Below are 12,113 nucleotides of genomic sequence, written 5' to 3'. Positions count from 1 at the left end.
ACTAATTTTAATGAGTGTGTCCATTTCCAGGTATGGATAAGATACCAGATGAAATAACTTTAACACAAGACTGCAGACAGAAACCAGAACTGCCTAAGTATGATGCCACATGTCCAGTGTGTGCCTTTTTAATGACTATCACCAGTAGAGGTCCATTTGAGCCACCCTACAGAAGGTGAGGTGGGTAATACTGACTGTCAGATGGACAGTATCTAGACTTGCCAAAGAGTCAAGTCTCCTGGGCTATCTGTAACAAATAATCCGAATAGGTTTAAGTGAGGTGGGACAATCCATCCTAAACGTGGGCAGCTCTATTGATGCATCAATTCTTCACTGGGGCTATAGAACCTCACAGTGGAATCAGAGAGTTTTGTAAGTTCCCATGAGCCTTCCTCCTTCCTACTGAGGGAACTGTTGCAATCTCTATGAGAGCAACTACACAACGGGGTTCCCTACATCCTAAGCACCCTGAAAACACCACCTAAACGTGGCATAAGAGTCATTTAATTTTTATTGGCAACATGTAAGATGTGTGGATTGTGGCGGCCGCACTTACATTCGCCATTACAAGATGGCGCCGAGGGCTAAAGTAAACAAGTATGTGGCGCGAACTTTTCGCGCCACATCTGCCTGGCAACAGGTTTCCACCAATCCTTTTCTGCCACGTCACCTAATCAGTAGACACGCCCCGTCCTCCTCTATATAAGCCGCCACCCAGCCCGGCTCGGGGCCCCCTGCTTCCAGCTCTCCCTCAACCAAGCAGCGCTTCATTAAAGTGTGATCAGAGAAGAATCCTGTGTCGGTGGTGATCTTTCCCTGCTGGTCAGGGTTCGCTCGCCGCAGCTGGTGCCGAAACCCGGGAACTTCGGCGGACACACACAGGGGGCCGAAAAGGATTCAGAACTCTACACACGAAGCGGTCGGCGCCGGTAAGTATCCTTAGGTATGCTTCTTGGAGGAATTAGTCCTTTGTGGTTTGCACTAGCAGTGGTTGTTTTTGCTGTAGTGGTTTATGCCTTTTGCATTTTTATCCGTTGTCATAGACCAGGAGAGGAGTGTCTCTGCTGTAACATCTAAAGTGAAAGTAAATCCGTAGCAGATAAGGCGATTTTTCTGCCCTTTTGTAAGCCTCTTGTAGAAAAGTGAGCAAAGATGGGCAACGATCAGTCTGTCTCCAGTGTATGCGATTTTGTAGATCCCATACAGCGGTTACTACAGGAGAGAGGATTGAAAATCTCGAAATCCACCATAAAGGTGATTGTCGGGGATATTGATCGCATGGCGCCGTGGTTTGCGGTGTCTGGGGATCTAAATCTGCATTGCTGGAGAAAGCTAGGCAAAGATTTGGAGGCAGCAAAGGAACAGGGGCAATTAAAGAAGGGGACTTATCCTTTTTGGAGATTAGTACACTCCTGTTTGAAAGACGGAAAAAATGTAGAGGAGTTAAGAGAAGGAAGGAAAATGTTGGCAAGACACCAGGACAGCCTTTCAGAAGCAGGTTCAAAGACAGAGGAGGATACAGAAGAAAAGTGCACGGTAATAAGGAACAAAAAAGGAGAAAAGAAAGATATAAAAGAAAAAGAGGATCCTAAGATAAATAAACCTTCAGCACCTCCCCTATATCCGGTGCTGGATGAATTCGCAGCCTTGCGGCTGGCTGAAGAAGAGCTGGTAGAGGCAGAGGAGGAGAGCTTAGAGGAGGAAGATGCACGTTATGAGGAGGAGAGATATGGGCCAGCTCTAAAAGTGCCTACTAGAGAGTTTCCCCCTCCTTACGTGCAGCCCAGGAGTAGCTGCCATTTCATCGACAGGGGCACTCTTGCGCAGTTAGCTGTGCATTATCCACCTTCAGTGGTGGTATTTCCTGTTTTTGAGGATCAAAATCAACAAAGATATCATGAGCCAGTCCCTTATAAAGAGTTAAAAGATTTAGTGGAAGCGGCAAAGACTTATGGAGCTAATGCGCAGTATACCCGCACATTACTGACTCGGTTGACCACCAGAGCTATGACACCAACAGATTGGTGGGAAATTGCTAGAGCATGCCTTTCTACAGGTCAATATCTAGATTATAGATCTATAGTGGTAGAAGCTGCTCACACTCAGGCTCGAGTAAATGCGCAAACGCCAAATCGAGCTCCCTGGAATGCAGACATGTTATTAGGGCAAGGGCAATGGACGGCTAATCAAACAGCCTATCCAGTGGAGGTATATCAACAAATTAATGAAATTTACACAAGAGCATGGAAAATGATACCAAAAAGAGGTGAAGTGACGGGCAACCTTACTAAAATTATTCAAGGCCCTACTGAACCTTTTTCGGAGTTTGTGGCTCGCATGATGGAAGCTGCAGGAAAAGTTTTCGGTGAGGCGGAAGAAGCTATGCCTCTGGTTCAGCAGTTAGTGTTTGAACAGGCTACTAAAGAATGTAAGAGAGCCATCATGCCGTGGAAAAATAAAGGACTGGATGCTTGGCTTAAGGCCTGCCGAGAGATAGGCGGCCCTCTAACTAATGCTGGCCTAGCGGCTGCTATGCTAGCAGTCTCCAGGGGGCAGGGAAGATCAGGTACCTGCTTTAATTGCGGGAAGCCGGGGCATGTACGAAAAAATTGCCCCCAAGGCACACATAAAAAGAGCCAAGGTCAGAGACAGCCGGGCACATGCCCGCGGTGCAAAAAGGGAAAACACTGGGCAAATGAGTGTCGATCCGTAAAGGATATCAATGGACAGCCCATACCTAATGCAACATCAGCCATGTCAAAAAACGGGCGGAAGGGCCCACTACCCCAGGGCCCGAGAATTTATGGGGCAATTCAGGAGCCAAACATGAGACCACCCCAGTCATCAGAAGGGCCACCACAGGCTCCGCAGGGTTGGACCTCCGTGCCACCACCGGATTGGTACTGACTCAGAGTATGGGTGTTCAAGCTATAGACACAGATATGTCAGGACCTCTAGAGGAAGGAACAGTGGGACTAGTTTTAGGAAGATCCTCCAGTACTCTTAGAGGGTTATTAGTGCTACCTGGAGTGATCGACCCTGACTACAAAGGCATTATTAAGGTAATGTGTCATTCTCCGTTTGGCATCATTTCGATTGCACCCGGAGATCGTATTGCACAATTGTTAATTCTTCGATCAGACCATGAAAAATTTCCCTCTTATGAGAAAGAGAGGGGCAAGCGAGGGTTCGGCTCCTCTGGGGTTGAACTAGCATGCTTGTCTATAGGACTTGATGATCGCCCCATGTGTACCCTAGAAATAGAAGGAAAGCTCTTTACGGGCCTATTGGATACCGGAGCGGACAGAAGTGTGATGCGTAAACAGGATTGGCCGAAGAGGTGGCCGTTACAGACGGCTGCACAAACCTTACAGGGTCTAGGATATCAAAATACTCCAGATATGAGTGCTAAGCAATTGCATTGGAGGATGGAACACAGTCAAGGCATTTTTCAGCCTTTTGTCATAGACCTTCCTTTAAATTTATGGGGAAGGGATGTACAACAACAATTAAAATTGATAATTACCAATGATTATTCTCAAGTGAGTAAAGATGTCATGAAGGCACAAGGCTTTGTACCAGGAAAAGGGCTGGGGGCTCGCCTTCAAGGACGAAGTGATCCCGTGTTGCCCACTCCCAAATCTGATCGGAAGGGCTTGGGTTTTTCCTAGGGGCCACTGATGATGCGTTACGCATCCCCTGGGGCACAGATACACCCGTTTGGGTGCCTCAGTGGCCCCTGTCTATGGAAAAGCTCCAGGCCGCACACATATTAGTTAAAGAACAACTTCAGCTTGGTCATATTGAACCTTCTGTGTCTCCTTGGAATTCTCCTATTTTCATCATAAAAAAGAAGTCAGGAAAATGGAGGCTGCTGCATGACCTTAGAGCAGTTAATGCACAAATGCAACTCATGGGATCTGTCCAAAGAGGGTTGCCTCTTTTAAGTGCTTTACCAAGAGATTGGCCTGTTTTTGCCATAGATGTTAAGGATTGCTTCTTTTCTATACCCTTGCATGTTTTAGATAAACATCGTTTTGCATTTACTGTTCCCTCTATAAATCACGAACAGCCTGATGAACGCTATCAATGGAAGGTCTTACCACAGGGTATGGCCAACAGTCCCACCATGTGCCAGCTATACGTGGATCAGGCGTTACAACCAGTGAGACGTAGTTTTCCAAAAGTTAGGCTGATCCATTACATGGATGATATCCTATTGGCAGCAAAACAAGAGCATATGCTAGAACGGGCATTAGTTGCCCTGGAGGCATCCTTAAAACAAAAGGGGCTGATTATTGCCGCCGATAAGATTCAAAAGACAAGTATTATAGAGTTTTTAGGAGCCCATGTTACCCCAAAACAGATTTTTCCACAAAAAATTTGCATTCGCACATCACATTTACGCACTTTAAATGATTTTCAAAAATTGCTCGGAGATATAAATTGGCTGAGAGGATATCTCCCCATTACCCGTGAAGCTTTGCAGCCGTTGTTCTCAATATTAGAAGGAAATCCTGATGTAACGTCACCTAGAGAGCTTACACCCAAGGGAAAAGAAGCATTAAAGATAGTGGAAAAGGCCATAGAACAAGCGCAGGTTCTTCGGTTTGATCCAGAACAACCATTATTGCTTTGCATTCTGCGCACTGTTGGTCATCCTACTGGAGTATTGTGGCAGACAGGCCCGATTTGGTGGATACATGGTCATACACTTGGTTCACGCACGTTAAGCTATTATCCTGATTTAGTGGCACAACAGGCATTATTGGGAGTGAAGTTCAGCTTGACCACCTTTGGAAAAATGCCAGAGAAGTTAATATTGCCCTATACCAAAGATCAAATTGAAGTTTTGACAGGGACTACTGATGATTGGGCCGTATTGATTTCCTCATATTCAGGCGTTATTGATAATCATTATCCGTCTGATAAATTGCTGTCCTTTATGGCACAGAATGTTGTATATTTTCCAAAGATTACCAGTGCTTCTCCTTTGAATAATGGCTTGACTATTTTTACTGATGGGTCCAAAACTGGAATTGGAGCCTATATGGTATATGGCTCCCCGCCTGTTACTCTGAAATTTCGCTCTGGAGCACCCCAAGTCGTGGAGTGTCAAGTAGTGTTGGAGGTCTTTAAGGCCTTTCCCCATCAGCCTTTTAATTTGTATTCTGATTCATGCTATGTAGTTAATGCTGTAAAACATCTGGAAGTGGCTGCATATGTTAAACCTAGTAGCATGGTTGCATCTTTGTTATTACAAATTCAGAATTGTATAATTCAACGTGCTAAACCATTTTTTATCGGTCATATTAGAGCTCATTCCGGTCTTCCTGGACCTATGACTGAAGCTAATGATATGGTTGATAGGGCTACCAGGGAAATGGCTTTAGTTGCCCTGGATCCTATGCAATCGGCTGAACAATTTCATAGAAAGTTTCATGTGCCTGCAAATACCCTTCGCCTTAAGTTTAATATTACTCGCGACCAAGCGCGTGAGATAGTTAAACAATGTTCCTCCTGTGTGATCTTTCATCATCCGCCTCATATTGGGGTTAATCCACGTGGGTTAAAGCCACTTACCCTTTGGCAGATGGATGTTACTCATGTTTCAGAATTTGGTAAACAAAAATATTTGCATGTTTCCGTGGACACTTGTTCAGGTGTTATACATGCCACCCCGTTATGTGGTGAAAAGGTCCTTAACGTAAGGACCCATTGCCTAGAAGCCTGGGCTGCTTGGGGCAAGCCTTATTCTTTAAAAACTGATAATGGCCCGGCATATGCCTCTAAAAGTTTTCAACAGTTCTGCTCTATTTTCGAAATTAATCATACTACTGGTTTGCCCTATAATCCACAAGGACAAGGCATCGTGGAAAGGGCTAACCGCACCATTAAGGAATTGCTTCAAAAACAAAAAGGGGGAATAGCCGAGGGCGCATCCCCGCGAGATAGAATATCTCTCGCTCTCTTTACATTTAATTTTTTGACCTTGGATTCCAATGGCTGTTCAGCTGCGGAAAGACATATGGACCACAGACACAGAAATACAGAATTAGTAAAATGGAAGGATGTAATTGATAACAAATGGTATGGACCGGACCCTGTGATACAGAGGTCCAGGGGAGCTGTTTGTGTCTTTCCTCAGAATCGGCCAGATCCGGTGTGGATCCCTACCAGACTGACAAGGATCGTGACAACACTGGAACAGCCTGACGAAGAGCAAGGAGATGTTGCTGCTCCTGATCCTGTTGGTGAACCTGCCGGTTCCAGTTGAATCTGAAGAATCTTATTTCTGGGCTGTGGCCCGTACATGGCCCATTCCAATTCCTGTTCACAATGAGTCCACAATATTGCCACAATTTTTTGTTGATAGTTGCCAATTGAACTTAGTTTGCAAAAAGGTGGATGCTCAGGAACAGAAATTTAATCAAACTGTAGTGCCCCTAGCAGGAACTTTATGTTTTACCACAAATCAGAGCACTTCTATCTCAGACTGCATCTTGCTAGATGCTATGAATCTTACTGTAGCTAGAGATCCATTTTTAGAAGATACCCCTAATTTTTTGAGAAAGGCCATTAGCGTAGCCCTGCCTCAGGTCAGATCTGGAGCTAAATCTGGATCTGGCTCCTATTTCGGTTCCAATGATACTGTTAATGTTACCACTTATGGGATCAGTTGCAACCTTACAACGCCCAATTGGGTACAGGTTAGCAAGGTTAATAATAGTGATTCACAGGTTGGCAATAGTAATCATACTAGTAATAATATTTTTTCTTGGTCTGTCCCTAGATGCTCTGGTAATGATTTGAGCTATCCCCCTGAATTTGTGGATTGCAGAGGACGATATGATAAGTTTTACAATAATTCTGGATGGGTTCTTAGGAATCTTAACCATTTTAAGGTTAAAAGAAAACTTATGATAAAGGTTGGATCACCCTTTACACCATGGATACTTATGAATTCCAGAGGAGCTATAACTGAGTTGTCTCCATTTGCTACATTTGTTCGCTCTGGAATAATTATGTTAAATAATTATACAGGGATTATGAATCACACTTCTAAAGAAATTAATATAACTAGTGTAGAGAAAAAACATAATACTACTCTACGGCAAACCAGAGTTTGCCTGGATCCTCCCTTTGTCTGGCTTTTGTTTAATACTACAGGGAGTTCAAATAATACTGCAGTTGATTGCAAGAAGGATAATTGCTCTCTGTCACAATGTTGGAATTTCTACCATTCAGGTGCGATTGTTATGCGCATCCCTACCTTTGTGTTTTTGCCTGTAAAAGCCAATCCTAAGAACTTCCCATTAGCCACCCTGGTTCGCCGGAAAAGGGATTTTGGCATTACAGCAACTATTGTGACGGCTATTGCAGTGTCTGCTGCTGCAGCTGTTACTGCAGGAGTAGCTATGGCCAATCAAGTTCAGACAGTTACTTTTATCAATTCCGTGGTTCAAAAAACCTCGGACGCTATGTATATACAAGAAAAGATTAACCATCAATTAATGTCAGGTATTTTATTGTTAAATAAGAGAGTTGATTTGGTGGAAAGAAATATGTTAAAAATGTTTGATATAGTTACCTTTGGTTGTGTAGATCGTACTAAGCATTTGTGTGTTACCCCCTATACTGCTACCCTTAATGAATCCCGAGCAATTTCTCAATATCTAAATGGCAATTGGACAAGGGAATTGGAACAATTGCAAGCAAATTTTAGTTTGAAGATTTTGGCTTTGAATCAAACCCAGGCGACTATGGTTTCGCTGGGGGAATTTACAGATTGGCTGGTAGATACCTTTTCATATATTAAGGAATGGGCAGGGGTTGGCGTGCTAGGATTAATATTAACTTCGGGAGTGATATTGGCGTTGTTTCTGATTCTAAGGCTGATTCGGGTAAGGAAACGGGAAAAGGTGGCCATTGCTCGTGCCCTCGCAGCCTTGGAGGCCGGTAACTCCCCCCAAGCTTGGATCAGCATCTTACAGGACTCCTGACCCTAATCCCTGCTTTTGCACCCGAAGGCCATTGAGCCATTGCACTCGGAAAGAGGGATCGATGAGGTTCCCCTGAATCTGGGGATGTGTTGTCCTGGACAGGAGGTTTTGCACCTAAGAGTGCACTGAGTAGATCCACTCAGGAGATCATGACCTTATGCATATGGGTAGTCCCGCTTATTTTTCCCATCCCTGAGAAAAACGGGACATGTCTACATTTTCAGGGTAAGGTCCTCTGACCTCAGCCTTGACTGTCTTTTAAATTTCATAAAATTAAAAGGGGGGAACTGTGGCGGCCGCACTTACATTCGCCATTACAAGATGGCGCCGAGGGCTAAAGTAAACAAGTATGTGGCGCGAACTTTTCGCGCCACATCTGCCTGGCAACAGGTTTCCACCAATCCTTTTCTGCCACGTCACCTAATCAGTAGACACGCCCCGTCCTCCTCTATATAAGCCGCCACCCAGCCCGGCTCGGGGCCCCCTGCTTCCAGCTCTCCCTCAACCAAGCAGCGCTTCATTAAAGTGTGATCAGAGAAGAATCCTGTGTCGGTGGTGATCTTTCCCTGCTGGTCAGGGTTCGCTCGCCGCAGTGGATGATTGCAGAAATTAGCCTAAGAATAAAAATCAGAGTGGGCTGTGCCTGTGTTGAGTGGACTTTGGCTAAAACTCAAGAGGCTCCATCTCAAGAGCAGAAGGAAGAGGCATGAGCCTACAGAGCCATTTTCTTCCACAAACAAGAGCAGCCTTCACTGTGTTAGCACTGGAATCAGTTCCTGCGAGGCAAGCACAAGAAGGTATTGTGATTTGATGAAATAATACTCCATGCCATCAATCTGACTTATGAGCATAATGGTATGTTAAGATAAAGCACTTCTTGTCGAGTACACAAGCCCATCTATAATGGCTGAGGAAATGTTTTCATTAAAACACGCAGGGATAGAAAAACTCTGAACTCAACTCCGTTGCCATGGAAACCTGCAATTCAACTTTCCAGTGTGCTCAACAACAGCTCCTTTCTCTTCCATGTGATTCCTGAAAAGTGTTGGTAAATAATAAATGGAAGAGGAACAGCTAGAACAAAGTATAGCTCAGACCCCAACTAAGTGGAGCTTAGCCTTGCCGCCTCCAGCTGTCCTCCCCGCCCCCACAGTATTTGCTTTATTAATTCACCTGCTTACAAGACCACAGGGTGAGGATCACTCATCTGAAATGCATGAGTCCAAAGTGTTAGGTTTTAGGTGTTTTAAGAGCTGGAGAAATTTGCATATTTATGAGATAACATAGGTACAAAACCCAAGTCTAAACATAAAGTTCATGTATGTTTTATGCATTTCTTTTTCATTGTAGTTAAAAGGAATTTTCATAAGACACTCATACAAATTTTGAACACAGGAAAAGTTTCTGCCATGTGGGAATTTCCATGGCTGCTTCACACTGGCACAAAGGATCAAGATATTCAGGAAAGCCTTTTCCTCCCCTCCACACATCTCTTTCTCTCTTTTGTTCTCATTATTTTCAGTGCTGGGGACCAATCCATGGTCCTCATGTCCACTGGGCAAGAACTCTAGTACTGAGCTCTGGGAATTTTGGGTGAGACATGCTCTAACTGTGTTTATTAAGTGTGGATCGTGAATCATACTGCAAGATGGTGGTGCCAGTATGGTCAGTACTTTCATATTGTAAGACAAAAGATATTTACAGAACCACAGAGAAGGAAGAATCCACTCAGACCAACTTGATGGACATTTTTGAGGTAGCCATAAAAACACGCTGTTTCATGAATGACAAATACAACCCACAGACAAAAAGAGCAAAACCTGGATGGATACATTCTGCTAAAAGCAAGGAGAAAGAAGTAGCAGAAGTTGGAGGCGAGGCAATGATGTGGTTAGATTCCATCAGGGGTTAGAAACGAGGGAAGAGTCACTTGGTCTCCCAGTTGTTTGCTCACCCACTCACTCATTCATTCACCTCCTCATCTATTCAGCTGTGCATTCGCTCACACATGGAAGAAAAAGCATTCATTTCTTCTTGCTGCTTAAGAAATGAATGCTTTTTCTTCCATGTACAGGATTACTATGGTTTAAAAAAAGCGACCTCACCTGCTCGACATTATTGGAGGACATAAGGGGGACAAGAAAGGCTTGTGTGAGAAGGGTAGACACATCAACTATGTCTTCAAAATCTAGAGACACATATGGACCCTGTACACTTGGAGACAATATTTCACTGGCTATACTTTATTGCTTTGTCTCAGACTCCAATCAGATGGTGAAACAATTGGGCTCTCAGAAATGTGTAATGTGGGAGCACATTTTAAATATAATTTTTTAATCAATGAATATTCATTGGACAAAGTGACAGGTTTTCCAATGACTTTTTTTTTCAAATATGTCATGTACTCTGGCCATATTCCTTTTATCCACCCATCCCTCAGTATACTCTCCCTTCTTTTTAATCAAATGTTCAAGTCCAGAGAATGACTCTTCTCTGCCAGAACTGTGTTGAGACTGCATGCTGTACGCAACCTTAACTTGGATGTAGCTTTAACCTGCACAGGCTCTCAGCCAAAAGCCACACAGCACCCTGATAAGGAACTGAGTGAATGACTGAGAACAGACCACAGGATCAGGACTGATAGAGCCTGGCTCTCATCTGCATCTACGTGACACTAAGTAAGTCCCACGTTCCTCATTATTTAGACTTTATTACTTCCTGGAATGGTCATAGCACTCAGGAAATAACAACAGTTGCCTCGTGCTTAATGGCCCTGAGAGATGTTAATTCCAGTGTGCACAAAGAGCGACCTTGGATTCAGTCCTCAGAACCGTTATACCTGACAGCATGTGTGAATGAATTAGACATGCTTCTAGTCCAGCCTGGAGCACCATGAGTGTTGTAGAAGGGCTAGCAGCAGTGACAATGGTAATCATAACAATAACCTCATTCAGCAATGCTACACGAGCCTTGCCATGCGAGGGAGCCAGTGTGTCTCTCCATGACCCTGGCCTCTCAGTCATCACATGCTGTGTTATCCTCTACCGCTAAGGGTGAGTAAGACCTATGCCAAACTTCCAGTTGTCAAAGCACAGCGTAAGTGGCAGATGCTGCTCCTACTATTGTCACCTCATCTAAGGCTCCACCTGGCTAGTTGACTCTCCTTCATTATTTTCTTCTTCCTTGCTGGCTCTGGAGAAACCAAATGCCTCATCTCCTATGGTCACAAGTCACTGAATGCCGGGATACAAGAAGACAAGCAGATTCCTCACCAACAATCGTCCAGATGTGATCCCAAGTCTGCCACCCTGATTCAGCCCCATGACATCCTAAACAGAGGACCCACGTAAGCTGGGTATAGCCTTCTGAACATAGAAACCACAAGAAGGAGAGGGAGCAAACAGAGCATGACACTATCTGGAATAACTGCAGAACACTGGGAAATGCACACTCTCGGTTCCTTACTCAAAGCAGTGGAAAATCCAAACAGCAAGCACCCTTATGACATAGGACCTGAATGCATGGTGTGCATCCCAGCAATTTGTTCATTTTAAATCAGGACAAACAGTAGAAATAGAACTTCCATGCTTCGTGGACTTTGGAAACTCAGATTAAGGCGCAAAGAATGCAACATGAGTTGGGCAGTGGTGGTCCACACTTTTAATCCCAGCACTTGCGGGCAGAGGCAGGCCAATTTCTATGAATTTGAGGTCAGTCTGGTCTACAGAGTGAGTTCCAGGACAGCCAAGGCTACACAGAGTAACTCTGTCTTGAAAAACAAAAAAGAAATATGATATCCCCAGCAAGGATGTGTAGGTCTGAAGCATCCTCTGGGTACCAGTTAGCTACACGGCATTGGCAAAAGCCCTAGCTATAGCTGAACATCGGGTCACTTGTGTAGACAATCGAGATAACTGTACCCCTGACAACACTGTGTCTGACAATGGGCACGAGCGTCCAGCACAGACCTGGGAAGACAGTGCACTTTGTAAAGGACTCCCCTTGAAAGCATGAGGACCTGAATTCAGTAAAACAGAGAAGTGTGGCACAACGGTACACACTCCGAATCTCAGTCCTGGAGAGACAGACGCAGGCAGACCCCAGACCCCC

The sequence above is a fragment of the Arvicola amphibius genome, chromosome 4 (assembly GCF_903992535.2).
Source record: "Arvicola amphibius chromosome 4, mArvAmp1.2, whole genome shotgun sequence".
Classification (NCBI taxonomy): domain Eukaryota; kingdom Metazoa; phylum Chordata; class Mammalia; order Rodentia; family Cricetidae; genus Arvicola; species Arvicola amphibius.
The sequence above is the reverse complement of the archived record's forward strand: the minus strand, read 5'-3'. Positions refer to the sequence as shown.